The following is a 20840-nucleotide window of genomic DNA, read 5'->3' on the forward strand; positions in this document are numbered from 1 at the left end:
CTTAGTGCCCTCGGACATGGTGTGCTTGGCCAGCTCCCTGTGTGCTTTAGTCCCAAGCATTTCCCTCCCAACCCCTGGTGTACCCTTCTTCCTCCTCCTCCTCCTCCTCCAGTTGAACCCAGCACCCCTCATTCCTGCCTCTTCCCCTAAGGAACTTGCCATGGTTAACCCAATGGGTTAGCCCACCCATGGGACCTGGGGGACCCACTTCATCTCTGGTAGATTCCAGGCTGTTCTGTCCCCTGCCCTCCGAGGGGTCGAGGGGAACGAGGCTGCACCAGGTGGTCCCTGGTTCCCATCTGATTCTTGAAGCCTCAAGAAAGGGAGCCCTGAAGTCACGAGGCCTCTAGCCCAGCACTGGCCAGGAAGATTCCCTCCCTTCCTAGGAGCCCAAGTCAGGTGCCAGAGATAACGTGCAGCCCAAAGGGGAGAAATAATCCATTCTCTTTCTCTCTGCCCCAGGCATTTACAGAGCTCACCCGCTGATGTGACTGTCAGGAGATCAGTCAATTGCACACCTACTTGGATTGTTTCATGAGACTCCAGTGAAGAGGGGTGTGCCTTCACCCCTCCTGTCTCCCCCTCCCACCTGCAGAGCCCTTTCGATTGTGTAGGTAGTTAATCTGGAAATCTTAAGATTCTCAGGGTTGCTATTGTCTCTGGATAGAAGGAGGGATGTTTCCAGCTAGAACCAGGCAGCTTGTATCATTATTGGGGTTTTTATATGCCGAGAGAAGTTCAGACAGTGGAGGAGTCGTAATTGTTTAGCCTTACACAGCATCAGGCTTCTCTAGGCTGTCCCTCCCAGGAGGAAGGTCAGCAGCCTGCCCAGTCTTGAGACTGGGCAAGCTGGCCACTCCCTGTATCACAGCTGGGCTAAGCACCGAACAAATCCTTCTGGGATTCGCCACTCTTGCATGTACGCGTGCGTGCGAAGTCACTTCAATCGTATTGGAGTCTGTGCGACCCCATGGACTGTAGCCCTACAGGCTCCTCTGTCCATGGGGATTCTCCAGGCAAGAATACTGGCGTGGGTAGCCGTTCCCTCCTCCAGGGGATCTTCCCCACCCAGGGATGGAAACCGAGTCTCCTGTACTGGCAGGTAGGTGCACCGCCTGGGAAGCCTTCATGTATAAGGTTCTAGAATTGGCTCAGCCGGTAAAGAATCTGCCTGCCAATGCCGGAGACCTGGGTTCGATCCCTGGGTTGGGAAGATCCCCAGGAGAAGGGAAAGGCTATCCACTCCAGTATTCTGGCCTGGAGAATTCCATGAACTGCATAGTCCGCGGGGTGGCAAAGAGTTGGACACGACTGAGACACTTTCACTTTCAAGTTAGTGAAAGGGCTTGGAGTATTTCATATGATGGCTATTTCCATCCTCAAAGTGGACCTGTGTGTTGAGCATCTGCCTCCCATTTTTCAGATGGTGAAACTGAGTCTTAGCCTCCAGGAGGCTTGCGTCACTTGGCCCGGGCATCACTCCTCTCCTTCCTCCTCCAGAGCCTGGAGCGAGTCTACTCATCGCCGCGGTTTCCTTCTCCTCACCCGAGTTGGGCAGAAAGCAGCAGGTCCTGGGATTGGCTCAGGGGATCACCTCAGCTCTCCGGGCTGAGTCACAGCTGGGTGATTGCAGACCATAGGGCAGGGGCCCTCGGGGAGGCAGGGGGACTTCCCGATCGGCAACATCAGCCGGGCAAGCGCTCCGGGGAATCCAACTCCTCTTGTACTGAAATGTGTAGTTTAGTGTTTTCTTACCGCTTGTTGGGGGAAAAATTCTCCCTGTAAAAGTCTGGCCTTGTTTAGTTGTTGTGACAGTAATAGGGAGAGCAGGGAAAGCTGGCATAGCAGACGACCCCCCTACTTATACCTAGAGCCGGCGGGACTTCGCCAACGAGCACCAGAAACCCTTCCCGACATGTCTGGGATGGCTGGGAGAAACCTCAAATCTTAAGAGTGGCCAGAACGGGCACTTTTGCTTCCTTCCAAGCAGGGATCTTCCCTTTTCCTTCTGCATCTCAGTAAACAGCTCTAAAGGTAGGCGAGGGAGGAGGGGCGGGCCGGCTCGGGGACTTCCTGCCAGGGAGGATCCACCGCCTGGGGCCCGACGGGCTCAGGAAGCTGCCTAGTGGCTCACTCCTCGAAAGGGCCCTCGCGCCACCCCGCTGGCCCCGCCCCTCCCCGCTGGTCCCGCCCCGGGGGCGGGGTCGAAAGATCTCTCGCACCACCCCGCTGGCGCCGCACCACCCCGCTGGCCCCGGCCCCTTCCCGATGGCCCCTCCTCTGGGGCGGGGCCAGGCAGACTGGCAGCGCGCGCCGGGCTGGGTGTTTGCATACAAAGGCAGCCACGCGCGCGGCTCTGCAGGGTTTGTAGCCGCCTCCGCGCCAGAGATCTCCGGTGTCGAACCCCCTGCGGAGCTGCTTTCTCAGCCCAGCCGTAGTCGAGGTAGGGGGCCACAGCCTCTGGGGGAAGCCGGGCCAGGCGGGGCGGGGCGCGGCCCGCAGGGCCGGGTTGCGGGGGATGCAGTCAGGCCGTAGCGGGCGCAGGCGGGGAGATGCCAGTCCATCCGGCTCCCCGGACCGTACTCGGTCCCCTGCGGTCCTTCTGGGGAAAGAGATTCGGGGAGGGAGGCGGAGAACAGGCCCAGGGGCCCGGCGGTCTCTTAAGCATCCCTCGGGCCTTCTCCTGCAGGGCTGACCTGACCTTGATCGGCGTGGCGAACTCGAGGGGGGCCCCCTCCACCCCCGGACGGCGGGACCAGCCAGCTTCATCCGGGGAAGGACGGGTGGGTTTTACCTGGGCAGCGAGCTGCCCCTGTTTAGCGTCAGGGACATTTATGAAGCTGTTCGGGGATGGGGAATGTTAAGGTTTTCTGCTTTGCTGTTGAGGAAACTGAGGCTCAGGGAGCTTGAATTACCGTGCCCAAGGTCACACAACCGAGCCGGGTTTGGAATCCGAGTTCTCCTATTACAGCCTGGTCTCTGCTCTGCCGGCTTCTGTGCACTTTTCGTGCTGCCGGAGGGGTGCTAGGCCTCCCATCAAATGCCCCTGCGGAATAATGTTATTTGGGGGAAGCCCGGGAAAATGTAGGATGAAAAGTAGTGTTTTGGAAATAACTCGTAAGTGCCATGGAACCGCATTGTGTGTAGATAACTGAAGGGTAGTTTGTGTGGAGGATAGTTGCTGGAGAAAGCATATGTCAACTCAGGTTTTGACCACCAAACAGGAACTTGGCTAAAACACCTGGCAGTATTGATTCAGAGTTTTTAGAACCTAGTAGTTTCCTCAGGATAACAGGAGTGTTTTGGAAAGATGAGCTTACGCACAGTGTTTTCACGGGAGGAGGCAGGTAATGGGGGTGTGATTGTGAAAGTTACTTTTCATTCCCTGTTCAATAATTTGGGTCTTATGAATTAAAGTAAGCAAGTGAGGAACATACAGTAATCAAGAAATAAACACCGCTGAGTCTTGTTGCAAGTGGGGAATCTTGGGTCTTGAGGGGACCTTGGAAAGGCCAAGGAGGAGTCTTGCCCTGAAAGGGGTGGGGGTGGCCAGCCTAGAAGGAAGGAAGCAAGCCTACCCTCCATCCAGTCAGCTGTGTTCAGGGCCCTGGACCGGAGGGAGGGGGCAGGAGATGGAGGATGATATTTCAAAAGAAGGGCCTGAGGCTAGTGGGGCACACAGGCTGGTGCAAAGAACTTGGCTTTGTAGTTTAACCCTGTAACTTGGGCCAAAGATAAATTCTCTGAGTGTCAGTTTCTTCCACTGTGAGGTGAAAAGAGGATCACACCCATTTGCAAGTTATTGTAAAAGTTCCCTGAGATGGATAAGAGCTCCTGGGACAGAGCGTGGGGTCACCGTGGTCATTGTTATTTTAAGGGATGGACGCAAGGTGCCAGTGAGGAGGGCTATTTGTAGAGTTGAGACAGTCCTGCCTGTCACTGCGATCTGGGCTATGAATCACCGCTGTGGGACCCCTTGGCCCCTATGAGTCAGCCTCTCTTGGATCCTCACTCTTCTGGGTTCAAGGTCTAAAAGGTATCTAAATGCGATGGATTGATTAGCCAGAGGGTGCCGCTGGGGCTAGCTGAGGCTGCAGGCGGCTCATTCCAGGGAAGGCCTGTTGGCAGGGGTGACTTTTGGAGCATTTTGAGAAAGACCTAGACGATGGTGGTCCATTTGTGACCCTGAGACTGGTGGTTTGACCTGCGGGCACTTTAACTTCCTCAGTGTGACCGGGGCGTGAGAACCCAGAGCTCTTGAGGTGACAAGGAACACGCAAGGCCGGGATGCAGGGTCAGCGTTGGGGCGGATGCGGGGGGAGGGGTGGGCGAAGTCCCACTTGTTATGTGTCACTGAACCCTGGCCAGGTTTCCTACGGGATAAGCTCACTGGAACTCAGAATGGGATTTGGGAAGAGAAGCTGAGCAAAGCCCGAACAAGCCCTTCAGTAATTTGATACGCTTTCAGTGTATAGGTGACTCCAGCTGCCTGTTCGGTGGCTGTCTGTGAAATGGGAGCTTTCCAAGCTGTGAGCAGTGGATTTGGAGAGAGAGCCGGGGCCCCACACCTGCTTGGGTTCCTGGCCGCAGGTCCAGCTTGGGGGACACGGCAGGCGGGACTGGGACAGCCTCTTGACGGTGGGAGGGGGCTCTCAGGGAGCCCGTGACCTGCCCCCCTCTTTTGTGTGTCCCCCACTTCCCTGTGCTCCCCTGCTGCTTCCTCTTCCCATGCCTCCCCCCTTCTCCCCACCTTTGACTTAACAAACAAGAATGAGAAGCAGCTGGAGTTTCTGCCTGCAGAGAGCCCTGGCTCTGGACACAGTAATTTTTTCACAGAGCAGCTTGTGACCCACTGGCAGTTTAGTGAGTCCATGGGCATTTTTTAAAAAAGTGAGATAAGAGTAGAAAAGAAAATTTTGGATCCAGGCATACTAAGGTTAGATTATTGTTCTGTGAAACTTGTTTTAGCTTGACGTGTGTGTGTGTGTGTGTGTGTGTGTGACCTCTGATGGAGGGAAGAAGGGTGTATGAGACCCAGTGCATGGTGTGTGGGCAGGGGCCTGCGTGTGTCAGGTGCTGGCCTCCCGCAGTCCGGCTTGGGGGGTGGCCTGGGATGGTCCAGCTGGAGGGAGGGTGGGAGCGAACGCCCAGGGCTCAGTTTGGAGAGGATGTTGTTCTGGTGATTGCAACCACATCCCTCAACCCACTAAGCAGGTTTGAAATTCCTGTAAGACTTTTTTCCTGGTGCTGAATGCTGTGCTTTCCAGGAAAAGGCTACCAGTTGTTGGGGCCAAGTCCTGACTCCAGATCGTGGCCTGTTTGCTCCTAAGGGCGCCCACAGACCCTGCTGGCCCAGCTTCAGGGACAGGACGAGCGGGTTTACTCTGTGTGCCTTGTTCCTAAAGGTCCAGCATCTCCTTAGACACATGTCTTCTCTCTTTTTGGCGAAATCCTCCTGGTCTCACTAGGCATCCACCTCTGGTTGACAAAAGATAGAAGCAGCAAGGGTCCTGCGATATAACCGGGCACTTAACCTGCCCGTGAACTCTGCGTCGGCCGATTGTGGCCCAGTCTTGGGGTTCCCTTTGACTCAGACTTTTTGGACAAAATGGAAATGTATGCCCAGCCTATTGAAATCTAACCATACCTTTCTGGTATTTCTATATTTATTTTAACCAGTAGAATTCTTTGCCCTTGACTTTTTGGGAGGATATGATTTAAATAGTTGACATAGGCAAAGTGCTGTCAGGCTGTGGTCTTAGTTTTCAGTCCAGCCTTTGGACCCTTTGTGACCACAGGGTAGCACCTGGCTTTGGTTTGGCTGTGCACTTGGAAAAGAACTTCTGGTGTACTGCCTCATACCCATCCCAGGGGGCGGGTGCTGTTAGGATTGTCCGTCTTATAGATATGAGATTGAGTGGCTGAGAGACTGGTCAGTTGCTCATGGTCACAGCTTAGCAGGTGGGGAGCTGGGATGTGAAGGCCAGTGTCTCTCTCCAGGCCCCGAACTCTTATCCCTGAGATGTAGGCAGCACTTAGGAGGATCCAGGTGGTATATAGCCACCCCTTCTCCATGAGTTGCTGAGGGGCGGGGACAGGGGTCGGGCAGAAGTCCCACAGTGGGGCTTTCTTTTTGGCCAAGACACAGACCTGGACAGAGAGCCCTTGCAGGTGTATAAAGAGAGGCTACGCGGTCCTGTGTTCCATTCATGAGTTAGTGGTTAAGAGCTGAGGGTGCTTTGTGCTTTGTGTGCTAAGTCACTTCAGTTGTGTCCAGCTCTTTGTGATCCCATGGACTGTAGCCCTCAGGGCTCCCCTGTCCAGAGGATTCTCCAAGCAAGAATACTGGAGTGGTTTGCCATGTCCTCCTCCAGGGCATCGGGGTCTAAACCAGGGCCTGTTTTGCCCAGCACATTGGCCACTGGGTAGTTCAGCTGCCCCGCCTCCCCCCATCACCCCCAGGCCTTTTGTGCCCCTTGGCAGGGACCTGAGAACACTCATCACATGGGATTACAAGATCTGAGCATTGCAAAATCCCAGTGCTGGAGATGGTCACCATGTGACCTCTCCGACCAAAGCAGGTGTCCGTCCCCCCATCGTCCCCTCCTGTCTCAGCAGTTTCAAGGATGGGTGGGGGGGACCTTGATACCCAGCAGGCCAGAGTTTGCCATCTTCCCCCTAGGTCTCTGAGGGCATTAAAAATTAATGCTAAAGCAGTACATGACTATGTAATAAAAACCCAGAAATGAACACTGTGGAAGTATTTGTGATGGAAAGCGAAGGCCTCCTCTTCATCCCCAGGAGTGAGCCTGTGAAGCTTGATGGTACACACATCAGTCCGTCATTTTTGTGCATATTGGAATATGTGTAAATGTAATTCTTTAAGGTGATTTCATATGATAAGTATATTTGTACCTTTTTCAAATAGTATATACATCTTTTCATGTTATTAATAGTATTTGGGGAACTACGTCTCTGTTTCTTTGTTTTATCTTTTCACACCCTAATAATTCTCAATTATATGGTTTGAGTGGTCCCCAATTTACTTAACCAAAGTCCTGTAGATATTTGTTTCTAATTTTCCTCATTATAATCAGGGCCGTAATTACTGTTTTGTGCATGGGTCTTGTAGCAGAATTGCTGGGGTTTGCTGTTGTGTGCAAAAAAGACAACAGCTGTTGGCACAGTGCTTACCCCCGTTTATTACCCCACCAGCAGGGAATGGTGAGCATTTGTTTTTTCCCTATTCACCAGCCCTCAGGTTTTACAAAATGCTTTGATTTTGGACTATCTGAAAGGCCGTCTTTGATTTGCATATCTTAAATTACGAATAGAATTGAATATCTTCTCGTACCTCACTGACACTATGGACTTCTTTCTCTGTCAACTCTTTTTTTCTCATTATTCTGTTGGCTTGGTCTGAGGCCCTCTTAAATTAGTCTTAATATTCTACAGGTGAATGGAATTAGTAAAGCAGTGGGGTTAGGAGAGCTGTGGCTGGGCTGTTGAATTTGGGCACAAGTTCCACCAAAGCCATGTTCTTGCCAGTTTTGCGAATCCTGGAGGATTCTGCCAGTTTTAGATGAAATGCTGATGTCTCTGATGTAGCAGTGAGGTGAGAAGTCATGAGACCTCCATTACCTCATTGTGACACAAAGTGTTAGCAGCCCTGCTCTGGGGAACCATACGAGACTGGGGTAACTGGTGCGTTGTGCATGGGCTCTGTGCCCGGAGTGTGGGGCTCTCCTGCTGGGTGGAGCCCCTTAAAGGAAGAGAGGAAACCTCCCGCGCCTTCTCTCTCTCTCTCTTTTTCCTGTGTGTCTGGAGTGGCTGTGGGTGTCCGCTTTCCTGACGCATTTCTACAGGGTGACAGCTCCTTGCATCCCAGATGTACGCACTCCCCACGCTTCCTGTGGTACCCTGCATCCTGCAGGATGGCCTGCAGCCCAACTGCGATGAGCAGGACTGCTTAATGCAGAACAGGCTTTGGTGCCAGGACGCCAGGGCTGCTGGATTTGCTGCTTCATTATTTGTCAGGAAGTCTTAGTCTGACCTGCAAGCTCTTTCAAGGCATCACAAACTTTTCTGGTGAATTTTGCTACTATTGGACAAGAGTGTCTCCTGAAAAACACTGGCCTGCCAGTTAAGTCCCTGAATCCCCACAGGCACTGATCGACACAGGAGTTCGCTTTCTTGTGTAGGAAGTTTCTGGCTTCCCTGATGGGTCAGTGTTAAGAAATCCACCTGCCAATGCAGGAAATGCGAGTTTGATCGCTGGGTTGGGAAGATCCCCTGGGGTAGGAAATGGTAATCCAGGCCAGTATTCTTGTCTGGAAAATTCCATGGACAGAGAAGCCTGGCAGGTTACAGTCTATGGGTTGCAAAGAGCTGGACGTGACTGAGCACACGCTTGTCTGTAAGAAGTTTCTCTTAGGGGCCCATTCACAATGGTAGGACTAACGCATGGAGCATCTGCTGGTGGTCTCACTTGGCTCAGGCTGGCTGGGAGGGGAGGGACTAATCCCCCCTTCCCCAGTGCTGTCACTGAGGCAGGGTAGGGGGCAGGACTGGGGATGAAACCCCAGCACCTGGACTTCCAGTCTAGCATTGTTTCTACTGCATCACTCTGCACCAAAGTCATACTTCCTTTTTTGTCATCTATGTGTAATTTATCACCCTTGCCAGTTGATAACTATCAATGCATAGGGGCTCTGAGAAGACGACTTCCTCTTTGCTGGTAATAGAAATAGCAAGAGGAAGACGTGCTATTTATAAACCAACTTCATTTTCACACAAGTCATATTAGTCATCATATCTTTTTGGAATTTCTTAGGAATTGTCTTTTTTTTTTTCATGCTTTGTATGAAAGCCAGCGTTTATCCCATAACCTCCCAGGTGGATGTGGTCCTGGCCAGTCCCGAAGCAGCACCCGTCTGTTTTGTTGCTCAAAGCTGGGCAGACCATGGATTTGGACCCCAGACGTGGGGGCACAGTTGAATATGCTCAGAGGAGATCAGCCAGGGGTGGTGGGTGGAGGCCCCCCACCATCCCTCTGAGGCCTGGCCCTGGTGTTAGGGCGCAAGGGGTCGTCCTCAGAGGAAGGAAGCGTCCCGGGGCTTCAGGAAGCCACAGGGAGAACTCCCAGGAGGCAGATTCTGTCTTGTCCTTGAGGATGAACGGTCCGAGCGAAAAGCCAGGTGGCTTACATACTCCCAGTGACTGAGGCTTACTCTCCCAGAGCAAATTCTTCACCATTCACAAAGGTTATAAAGGACATCCATGTTCAGTTAGTTGTTCAATAACCGAGCCAGTTAAGATACAAGACTTTCAGTTTCTCAGGACAGGAATTAAGTCTTGGCCAGTGCCAAGCCCGGTGCTGGACACAGGTGAGTGTGTGACTGGGTGAGAGGGGAGTGGGCGTGGGCAGGAAGGTATCAGCCAGTTGCTCACCAGCCCTCAGAAACTACTTGAGGTGTAGATCTGGATAAAGAGGAGGAGAAGATTTTATCCATGGATATCCAATTTAGATTTTTTTTTTCTTTTACTAGTAAATTATTTGCCCTTTTTCTTTGTTAGTTCAAAAGTGATGAGACCCTGTCCAGATCTGCAAGGTCATGGCCCTGATTGTCAGCCGGTGGCAGGGCTCTGCCCAGCCTATGTACCCCCCCCCTGGGTGTCTTCTGTATGCCACCTGGAGAGGTGGGAGGACGAGACTGGTCTGCTGCTGCTTGACCCACCAGCAAGCACAGATGGACCTCTGGTGCAAGCAGACTAGTTTCCAAACCAGGAAATCAAGCTCTTAAAACGTACCATCGTGGCTGAGTTTGGCCTCCCCATTGGAGAAGTGAATAGTTTTCACACTGCTGTGCGTTACACCCTCCCGTGTATATAATTTAAGGTCTGCGTGCTGCCCTGTATGTAGGTTGGATTGTCAAGTCTTGGGGAGCTTGACAGCATCGTCCCAGTGCTGGATAGAGGTTCAATGTGAGTTTGGATGGTGGTGCATTCACCTCACCCAGCCCAAGTTATATAAACTGTAACAATTTCCTTCTCTGCAAAATGGGAAAATCATATCCCTTGCATAGTTCTGACAACTAAGCAAACGATTTAAACTCTTTGTTACTATCACCATCTGGATGGTGTGCCAGCCGTAGTGGCGTGTGATAACGGGCAGTGGGTTTGATGGTTTGTGTCACATTGGCTTGCCGCCGTGCTGTCGTTGCCTCATGCCAACCGTGAACTCAGTGGATGTGGAGAAATCTCTCAGATGCACTTCTGTAACCAGAGTAGCTGGCAGGCCAGAACCTTGGCCCCCAGTGGAGCAGTAGCTGGTTGGGTGTCTGGGGCTGCAGTCCTGCTGCTGATAACAGGAACGCAAAGCCAGGGGATGTTGGGTCGGCTTTCCACTCAGGACTTGCCCCGCGTTTGCCGTAAGCCCAGATTCCACACCTGTTGTCAGGGGAGAGGTGATGGAGTGCACGTTTGTCTCTGCACACCCGGGCCGGGGATCCGGCAGGCTTGCTCCTGGAAGTGATGACTCATTCTGGGGCAAGTGTGCCAAAGATGTCTCCAGTCACAGACTGATGAAAGGAGGCGTTTGACCTTTTAGGCCTTGAGCACTGTGGGGGCAGGTTTCGGATTTACCATCTAAGCAGCCCTGAACACCCAGAGCCCACAACCGAGTCTGACTTATCTAGCCACTTGCTCAAGAAAGAAATTGCAGTAACCACTCACTTTTCGTCCTGTGCTTTGCAAGGGCGAAGACCTTTTCAAAGTTATCATCTTGTTCAGCACTCTTGATGACAGCTGGTAAATCTCATCAGAGAGGCTGGGGGAGACCTGGCCTCCGGTGCAGAGCTCCTGAATGCTGGAGGAAGTAGTCACGTCCAGGCCTCCTGACCCCTGTCTACTAAAAAAAAAAATACACACGTAACCTAAAACCTGAGAGTTATGTTTTATTTGGTGACCTTACTGAGGGCTTCCCTGATAGCTCAGTTGGTGAAGAATCCCCCTGCAATTCAGGAGACCCCGTTTTGATTCCTGGGTCGGGAAGATCAGCTTGAGGAAAGATTGGCTACCCACTCTAGTATTCTTGGGCTTCCCTTGTGGTTCAGCTGGTAAAGAATCCGCCTGCAATGTGGGAGACCTGTGATCCCTGGGTTGGGAAGATCCCCTGAGAAGGGAAAAGCTACCCACTCCAGTATTCTGGCCTGGAGAATTCCATGGACTGCATAGTCCATGAGGTTGGAAAGAGTAATTTTCACTTTCACCTGAGGACTTATAACCTGGGTGTTCAGAGAGGAGAGGGAGGAGCCAGGATATATAGGAAGTTTTTGCTGGGAAAACAATATAGTTGAATATGAAAGATCACTGCTAATCACACAAAATAGCCGTGTCAAGTTAATGATTTCAGTGCTTGTCTGTGTACAGGAAGGTGCCGGAGTCTGGCTCTTTGAAGTGATTCCCTTGATGTGCATCTTAATTGCCCACAGGGGTATCCTGTTTTCCTTTATCCTGAGTTCTTCTCAGGGTGCACCACTGGGCGGCTGCAGTGGCCGATGGCTTGACTGGGGGCAACATTTATTGTTCCCCTGAGTGGCAAGCAGTGTTGTTTGTTTACTGAAATGGAAGGCAACATTTTTTTGTTGTTGTTCACACCCCTAATTTTGTGCAGTTTCTGTTTTTTTTAGACTAATCCTTATCTTCTGTGGCCTGTTTGCTGCAAGAAATGCGTAATGAGCCTGTTATCTAAACTGTGTTTGCAGTGAATCTAGTTTGGGGCATTGTCTTCTTTAGTTTTGTGTTCCTGGGAGAGGACAATTCCCGTTTTCTTAATTTCTTCTAATTTTTGAATTTTAGGACTGTTCCCCCCATCCCCATACCTGCTAAGCTACTTTGCGCTGGTATGTGCACCTTGGTGTGTGCACGTCTGAAATTTTTTGCAATGGGACAAGATAATTCCAAAACAAATCCCTCTCCCCTGTACGACTGCTCTCCTCACCCTCCAAACAATCCCTAAAAGAATAAAAAGCAACTCTAAACTCTTGGTTTCTTGCTGGAGATAAAAACTTGATTTCATGAAGTAGTTATGACCAAGTCATAGAATCATGAACTCAGAACCCCATATTCTTGAATTCCCTTTACAGACTCTTCATCAGATCATGGTTTAGACTCTTTGCATGCCCCCACTGATGGCGAGCTCCTCGCCCCACCCCCCAGAATGAGTCAGTTCTCTTAGAAGCTTGGTCTCACAGATTGTGCTTTTCATCCTGGCTCTGGAATGGCCTGTCTGTAATTCCAACTTTCTTTACAATCTCTGGTCACCTGGGTAGTACTGGGATACCCTGTGAACATGTGCTGAATGTTGTTATCTGGCTTTTAGAACTAGACGATTGCCATCTGTTTTGCTAAAGCAAAACTGATTTTTCTGTAACTGGGCCTCACCTATTTATTGGGCTTCCCTGGTAGCTTAGTGGGTGAAGAATCCGCCTGCCAACACAGGAGACGCGGGTTCGATTTCTGGGTCGGGAAGATTCCCTGGAGGAGGAAGTGGCAGCCCACTCCAGTATTCTTGCCTGAAAAATCCCATGGACAGAGGAGCCTGGTGGGCTATCGTCCAAAGGGTGGCAAAGAGTCAGACACGACTGAGCATGCACGTTGGCTGTGTCACCCATTTATACCAGTTCTGTCCAGTGGGATGGGAAGGCAGTGATGTGCTCAGCAGGACAGGGAAGACTGGGGGTTACACCTGGGCCCCCATCCTCACTGTGGCTTACCAGTTGAGCTACCCAGAATGCCATGCAAACCTGGTGTCCCAGTTCCTTGTTGGAAATGGGGTAATGATGTTGGTTCTGAGTATGCTTAGATCTTCATCAGATTAGTCCACCTAGGCAAAGGAGTTCCATGTATTGTGAAGTGCTGTACGGATGTTGAGTGGAAGCTTATGTGGCCTTTCGCCTGGGATTCGGGAAGAAGTGACATTAGCCATTAGTCATTTGCTTCTCGGATGTTTCCTTATTTCTCTTTGTGTGATGAGCTGCCTCCTCATTCCTCAGGAAAGCACTAGGATATCGTGCCCACCCATGTGGCCATGACCGCCCCGAGGTCGGCTGGGCCCTGGTGAGCGGAGCCCCCCTTCTCTGGCACAGCTCCGTGCCCTCCTACCTGCCACCGCTCCCGTCCTCTTCCGCTGTGATGGGTATCAGGAGGATACAGGCGTCCCCCGCGCCCTGGTCCTTCACTCTGAGCCGTGCGTCTGTTTCAGTGTTCTAACAGTAGGATACAGGCAGCTTGGATGGTACCTCCTCTATTTCCACTAAACCAACGCTAAAGTGTCCCCAACCAATGAAGCAGTTTCACTTGTTGGAAGACAATCACTGTATAGATTTAATTCAATCAGGTCATTTCAGAGGTACTTCGCTTAACGGACAAATAGAAGAGATGAGGCTCCCAGCAAATGCTGAAGAATGGAGTCAATGGCAGTCTGGGAAGTAATTCAAGCATGGTTGTGTGTGGCCGCAGCATTTCCTGGGTCCCTGGGATGGGCCTGGTGCCATGTGAGGGGCTGGGCGTCCTGAGATGAGCAGGCCCCTCCCAGTCCTCAAGGAGGGCAGACAGCTTGGTGAATGGGGTCTCTCCAGCCACTGGACAAATGCTGGCCCAAGTTTATCAGGTCTCTCCAGCTGGACAAGTGACAACCTGTGTTTTATCAAGCCGCTGCCCAGGATGGGAGGAGAGGGGATCACCTTAACAGGAGAGCCCGGAGGGAGGTTCACTTCACAGAACAATGAGTTATTGTGGGTGTGGAGATGGACGAGGTAGCCTGACATGCAGGCGAAGACACAGAAGAGGCGATGGGACATGGATTAAGGAGTGACAGTAGAACTCTTGTGGAGCTTAAAGAGCTTAAAGAAAGAAGTGTCAAGGTGAGGAAGGTTTAACAAAAACGGTGATTCTGAGGGTAGTGTCCACTGAGGAAGCTTTGCACTCTCTTTGATCTATGCTAAGGTGAGGTTTCTCAGCCCCGAGTCCTGACCCACTATCCTTCCTGGGGCGGAGTATCTCCAGATTGGATGTTGCATGTCATGACATCACATATCTTTGGGCATGCCCACAAGATGAAAATGGAGAAACTTACCTTGTAGATAATGTGCCTTTGATAATAGTCTCCTTGAGAGAACTAGAAGGGGAATTAATTAAAATCACTTTTATACATTTGCATAATAAATGAATGGACCTGATTCCTGAATTTGGAGTAAGGGGGTTGGCCTGAAATAATTCAAAGGTCCATATTTAGTTTTAATAATTGATGCTTTTCAGGCTGAAGATGCTCTGTTGATTATTTACGCTGCAGATGGAACCCCACGTGGGAACACACTTGTGGGTTTTTGCGTTCCATGTGTGTTACGTATTCGGATCTAACACAAGTGCTGCCGTGGTTTCTAGCTTACGGAAGAGTATTCAGAAAGGCAGTATTCCAGTGGCGTGGAATAATCTTAAAAAGTTAGTAGTGTTCCAGGAGGTCAAGCTGGAAGTTGTCACGCTGAGAGAAATATGTTTACCTGTTTCTTAACCTCAGAGTTAAGCACGCATAGAGAACCTGAGTTTGGCAGGAGGGGTATCTTTCTGTTTTTTTGAGGTCTGGCTCAGCTTTCCTTGAAAACCTTTTGCATGAGGGTTAAAGGAATCCCATTTCGAGCAGTAAGTGAAGGCTTATCAGGTGGAGCAGGTAGCTCCTGCCAGATCCCAAGATTAAAATCAAGAGATGGAAAAGTGACTTGGAGTGGGATGAGTGGAGAGCAGGGCTCTCAGAGCTGTTCAGCTGGAAATTTCAGCCTTTGTTTTGTGTACAGAATCTGCTTATCTGTGGTTGCTTCTTGAAGTTCCAAAGGCACTTTCTTCTTGAGGGCACGCACCCGCTCTGGGCCTTCTCCTGTCCTGTCTCAGTGGACACCACGGCTGGAGGGGAGGTGAAGGGGGGTCGGCAGGGACTCTGGCTGGCCTGGCTTCTTCACCAGCAAATTAGCTTCTTCCTTGAGGCTTTGACTTCCGATGGAGCTGACAGACGTGAAACTTGGGAAGCGGTGCCCAGCCGGTTGGCTCCTATATTCGGTACTTACTCACCAGCTCAGTTGGTATAGAATCTGCCTGCAATGCAGGAGACCCCGGTTTGATTCCTGGGTTGGGAAGATCTGCTGGAGAAAGGATAGCCTACCCATTCCAGTATCCCTGGGCTTCCCTTGTGGCTCAGCTGGTAAAGAATCCGCCTGCAATGTGGGAGACCTGGGTTCGATCCCTGGGTTGGGAAGATCCCCTGGAAAAGGGAACAGCTACCCACTCCAGTATTCTGGCCTGGAGAAGTCCATGGAATATATAGTCCATGGGGTTGCAAAGAGTCGGACACGACAGAGCGACTTTCACTTTCACTCACCAGCATGTGTTTAGGAGGAGACGCTGGAGGAGCGGAAGGTTAAGGAGAGCGTGGTTGCCTCCAGCTAGTCTGTGCTTCTTGGTCAGGCAGATGCTGGAGGTGACCTGGGTCCACTTTCTCCCCTTGGTCTCCTGGACCCAGTCTGTCACTCAAAGAAACTTTTAATTTTTTAAATATATTTTTATGCTCTTTATTGAATTTATCATAATATTGCTCCTGTTTTATGTCTTGTTTTTTTTTTTGGCATGTGGGGTCTTAGCTCCCCAAGTAGGGATCAAACTCACACCCTCTGCATTGAAAGGTGAAGTCTTAACCACTGGACTGCCTGGGAAGTCCCTCCAAGAAACTTTTTAACCAAATAATGTTCATCTTCCTGAAATGAATTCTGGTTGATACAGTATTCTCCTTTATCTGTGTTGTAAATTAAAAAAAAAAAAATTGGTAAAATACACGACATAAAATCCAGTGTTTTAACCAATTTTAAGTGAACAACTCAATAGACTCAATACAAGTACACGTATGTGGCTGTGCATTCACACAGTAGACGGTCACTGTCTAGCTCCAGAACTCTTCTCACCTTGCACACCTGAAACTCTGTCCCCGTGAAACGTGAACTTCCTCCACCCTGCCCCCACCCCTGGTAATCACCATTCTCCCTTCTGCTTCTGTGGGTTTATCTGCTCCAGATACCTTATACAAGCAGGATCACACAGTGTTTGTCCTTTTGTGACTGGTGTGTGTCACTTAGCATAATGCCCTCAAGGTTCAACCAAGCTGTAGCATGTGTCAGAATTTCATTCCTTTTGAAGACTGAATAATGTTCCATTGTGTGTATCATACTGCATTTTGTTTATCCTTTCATCCATCGATGGCCACTTGGGTTGTTTTTACCTTTTGGCTGTTGGGAATAATGTTGCTATAAACACAGATATATCTCTTTGAGACCTTGCTTTCCATTCTCTTGGCTGTGTACTCAGAAGTGGAATTGCTGGGTCATAGGGTAAGTCTGTTCATGGGGTTTTCAAGGCAAGAATACTGAAGTGGTTTGCCATTCCCTTCTCCAGTGGACCACTTTTCGTCAGAATTCTCCACCATGACCTTTCCATCTTGGGTGGCCTTACATGAGGCATGGCTCATAGTTTCACTGAGTTGGGCAAGGCTGTGATCCAAGTGATCAGTTTGGTTAGTTTTCTGTGATTGTGGTTTCCATTTTGTCTGCCCTCTGATGGGTAAGGATAAGAGGCTTGTGTAAGCTTCTTGATGGGAGGGACTGGCTGTGGGGACGACAGACCATGAGATGGTTGGATGGCATCACCTACTTGATGGACATGAGTTTGAGCAAGTTCTGGGAGTTGGTGATGGACAGGGAAGCCTGGCGTGCTGCAGTCAACGGGGTCGCAAAGAGTTGGACATGACTGAGCAACTGAACTGAACTGAGGGTAGGTCTATGTTAAATTTTTCTGAGGAATCACCATGCTGTGTTCTACAGCTGTACCATTTACCCTCCAATAGTGTATGTAGGTTCCATATTCTTTACATCCTCACCAGTGCATGTTTTTTCCTGCTTTTTAGGCAGTATTCATCCTAGTGAGGCAGGAGATGGGTCTCCGGCAAGGCATTTACAACTGGCCTCCTGTTTACATTTCTCTGGGGGTGAGAAAAGATGGACTTCAGGCAAGACACTTAGAACTAGCCTCCTGTTTGTACTTCCTGAGTGCAAACAGGAGATAGGTGGGCTCCAGGTTAGATATTTACAACCAGCCTCCTATTTGCACTTGGAGATGGAAATAACAGAAACGATATAAAGAGCCAGGCTTTGTTTCCTGAGAACACCTTAAGATAACAGTCATGGCAGGAACAGAGAAGGGCTAAACTCCGTTTGAGTAAAAGATCAAGAAGTCATTTATTAAAGCAATTATCCTTCACTTAAAAAATAAATTAATTAAAAAAATTAAAAAAAAATAAAGAAGCCATTTATTTCCCATCCTTGGGGCAAGAGAGACACTGGACATGCTCAGAAAGACTTCTTGGGGGCTAAAAGGAAGGGGGCATCATCCCATAATATGTGATGCCAAGATCCACCCCCCGCACACCCCCGCCTCCCCTTCCACTGGCCTCTGGGTTAGAATTCTTCTTGAAAAAAGTACTGCATGGATGTTGGAGAGGGTTCTATGGTAGGTCAGTTGAGGAAAAAGAAACCAGATAACTGGCCAAAGGAAAGCAAAGACCCAGAAGGACTGCCCTATGTAAATGACTTATCTGCTTCTTTACTGGACTCCTTCTTGTAACGGGGGCCACCCACACCTTTTTTCTCCGGTGTGCATCTCTGCCTTGCTTCTATCTTAACTAAACCATTTCTCTGTGAGCTCTCCTACTGGTGCTGTGTCTCTGATAATAAACTTTATACCTGTTTTTACAGTTTTCACCTTCTTGAGAAATGCATTTATCAGTAGGGATAAGAGCCAGGGCAAGCTTTGTTCCAGCCACTGTCTCTTGCTGGTCTAGTGGCTGGGATTCCTGGTTTTCATCCAGACCACCCAGGTTCGATTCCTGGGCAGGGAACTAAGATCTCACTTCAAGCTACCACTCACTGCTGCGTCTCTGAAATCACAAATAGGTGGTAGTGAGTGCTCTCCCTTTTAAAAAATTTTCAGTGCTTGGTTCCAGCTGGCCTAGGGCATAGACACTGACAGTTCCTAGGAGCGTGTTGGCAGGTGGGGCCCTGGCTCAGTCATTTGTTAAGGATTATAGAACAGATTTTCTGCTTCGGAATGGAGATATTTTCAGATTTGCAAATAAGTTATTCAATAGAGAGGGTAGCTATAGATCTCAAAGCAACTTCTGATTATTTGTGGTAGAAAAAACACATCAGCCCACCCATGGCCCGCACACAGGGGAAATCCCAGGGCTGGAAATCGAGGAATTGATGTCTGGCTCTGTCTTGGTTGTGGGGAGCTCGCCTGAGCCATGTTCCACCTCTGGGCTTATTTCTTTAAAACGAGGGTGTTGGGACACGAGCGCAGTCAGGGTCCTGCAGCTTCAGAATTCTCAGTTTCTGCCCATTTACCTTGAATTTACTCATTGGTGGGCGGGGAAAGGATGCTTCCTTCTCAAGGACAAGAGCACAGATCAACATTTCATTTACATTATGAAAGATGCCCTTCCAGTTGCTAAGGATTGAAGTGTGCAGCCTTTATCTTTGGATGATTGGAGCTGGACCTGGACCTTTCAGGTCACCCAGGCCAGTATGCTCATTTGACAGATGAGAGGCTAGGACAGAGAGCTGGTAATACCATCCAGTTATGAGCTTTCTCTTTCTTATGAATAGAAAATGCCAACCAGCAGGTCCTGAGGCCTTCTCAGGAGCCCTGCCAGTGGAGCAGTGACGTTGGCCTGGGTTCAGGACTCCGGTGCTGGGGAGCAGTCATTCAGGGGTCACTGTCATTCAGGGGTGTGCAGAGCCCATATGTGAGGGTCGTGAAGTTGAAGGAAGCTGTGGGGGATGGGAGAGGGGCTCAACATAACCAAAGCCAAGGTCAGATTCCAGGTTGGTGATCTTGGGCATTTGCTGCCTTGCACATTTGCTTGTCCTTCAGTTTTCCTACCTGAAAGGCCTTATACCTACAGGGTTATTGTGAGAATCACATGCATATGAGGCCATGTATATGACAGAAGGGGCTTCCCAGGTGGCGCTTGTGGTAAAGAAACTGCCTGACAATGTAGGAGATGCGGGTTTGATCCCTGGGTTGGGATGATCCCCTGGAGGAGGGCATGGCAACCCACTCCGGAGAATTCTTGCCTGGAGAATCCCGTGAACAGAGGAGGCTGGTGGACTCCACCCCATAGGGTTGAACACAACTGAAGTGACTTAACATGCACGCACACATATGACGGAAATTGTAAAAAAATGTTATTATACTGCTGTCTCATGAGCCCAGTATGTTAAAATTTAGGTTGACCATTGTGATGATGCTTTCCTTTTATAAAATGACTCCCTAGAGAAAGTGTCAGGGTTATAAATAGTCCTTTTCTCTATGGCTCAGGAAATGTCCCGCCTCCCCTTGTGCATGGAGTTGGTTAACCTGCACCACTAAGCCAACTTAGAACGTGTGAACTTACGAATTTAGGTACCTGGGCCTTAGTTAGTGGTGGAGGCTGTGCAGCTGGGAGGCAGGTCTGTGCATCTCTGAATGTGTTTACTGAAGGTCTGCTTATTTTTGCATCTGAGGGAGGAAGTGTATTAATCCAGAGAACGTCATTTAAAGTTGTACCATGAGCCAGAGGACTTTCTCATGCTCTTTTCTTTGAGGGTTTTGCTCACTGCTTCAGGTCTCTGGCTTGTTCTGTTAGAATCAAATCAGCAGTTCTTGTTTGCATGCAGGGCAGTTGACTGATCAGTTTAGTGCTTCAGTTTCCTTTTTTTGGGAGCAGGGAAAGTCATAATCATTTCTGCTTATGTTGTAGGGGTTGAGATGAGAGGCTCATAAAAGGTAGTTTCTTATTTTTTTTGGTAATAATTTGAAAGGACCAGGCTTGATCCTTGGCCTCAAGGAGAATCTGGCTTCACTGAGTGACATGAAAACCACATGGCAAAATGGACACACATCAGAGCAAGAAAGTTCACAGTTACAAGCTGTGTAAATGGAGGTTTGCCAGGGCCAGGTGGGCACGTGTGCGCCGTGACAGCTGCTGGAGTCATCGTAGGGACCCTGGGTGGTAGTCAGTGTGGTCAGTCCCATGGGATCCTGGTTAGATCTGCTGAGCAATCTAACCTGTCTGAGGGCAGGGAAACCTGCCGAGGGCTGGGGACCCATCGGTCAGAAGTCACGTTGTGTGACCCCTCGGTGCTCAGATGATATTGAAACCACGTGGCCTCACGAGTCCACCAAAGTGTACAGAGTGGAGAGGACAGAAGTGTGTGGACTCGGCCCTGAAGTGGAGGTGCAGCTGGAGACGGAGGAGGCAGGACCCAGCAGGGACAAGACCGTGAGCCACATCCCCAGGGGAGGCTGGGCCTGTCTGAGCGTCTGAGTCCTATCAGGGCGGGCAACTGGCATCTGGCAACTGGCAACTGCCAGCGGGTGAGGCTGTCCAGGCAGCTGGGTGGGTGCGGGTCACACTGGGGTGGCCGGTGGGGCTCCAGCTGTGAGGCCAGGACCAGGGCCCAGCGCTGCGGGGGCTCCCGTTGCTCCGGCCCCCAACGTTTGCCTCGTTTCTCCCCTCACTGCCACCCTTTAGGCTGGCATCTTTTCTTGTCTGCATGATCATCTGCAGCCACGGATTGGCCTGCCTGCTTTCAGGGTCTTTTCCTGCCAGCTTTCTCTACCTTTTTGTAACCGTGGTGCTCTTTCTAAGTCATGGATGAAGTCATCATTTTGTGTTCTCGAGTCCCCAATGGCTTCCCGTTGCT

General features: G+C 50.2%; 1 protein-coding gene across 5 annotated transcripts in view; it reads left to right on the forward strand.

Annotated features, from left to right (window-relative positions):
• The window catches only part of LPIN1 (lipin 1), a 130051-nt gene that overhangs the window by 57264 nt on the left and 51947 nt on the right, over nt 1-20840 (forward strand). Inside the window, exons 1-3 of one of the 5 annotated variants that reach the window (XM_070379135.1) lie at nt 1655-2034; nt 2363-2443; nt 2690-2783. The exons of 2 other annotated variants lie outside the window; for them this stretch is intronic. The gene's annotated coding sequence lies outside the window, so the exon portion shown is untranslated. Of the gene's footprint in view, nt 1-1654; nt 2035-2297; nt 2444-2689; nt 2784-20840 lie in introns of those variants that run through there. 2 more of the 5 variants (XM_070379136.1, XM_070379134.1) reach the window with 2 other exon arrangements.

Source organism: Bos mutus, chromosome 11 (assembly GCF_027580195.1).
Source record: "Bos mutus isolate GX-2022 chromosome 11, NWIPB_WYAK_1.1, whole genome shotgun sequence".
NCBI lineage: Eukaryota > Metazoa > Chordata > Mammalia > Artiodactyla > Bovidae > Bos > Bos mutus.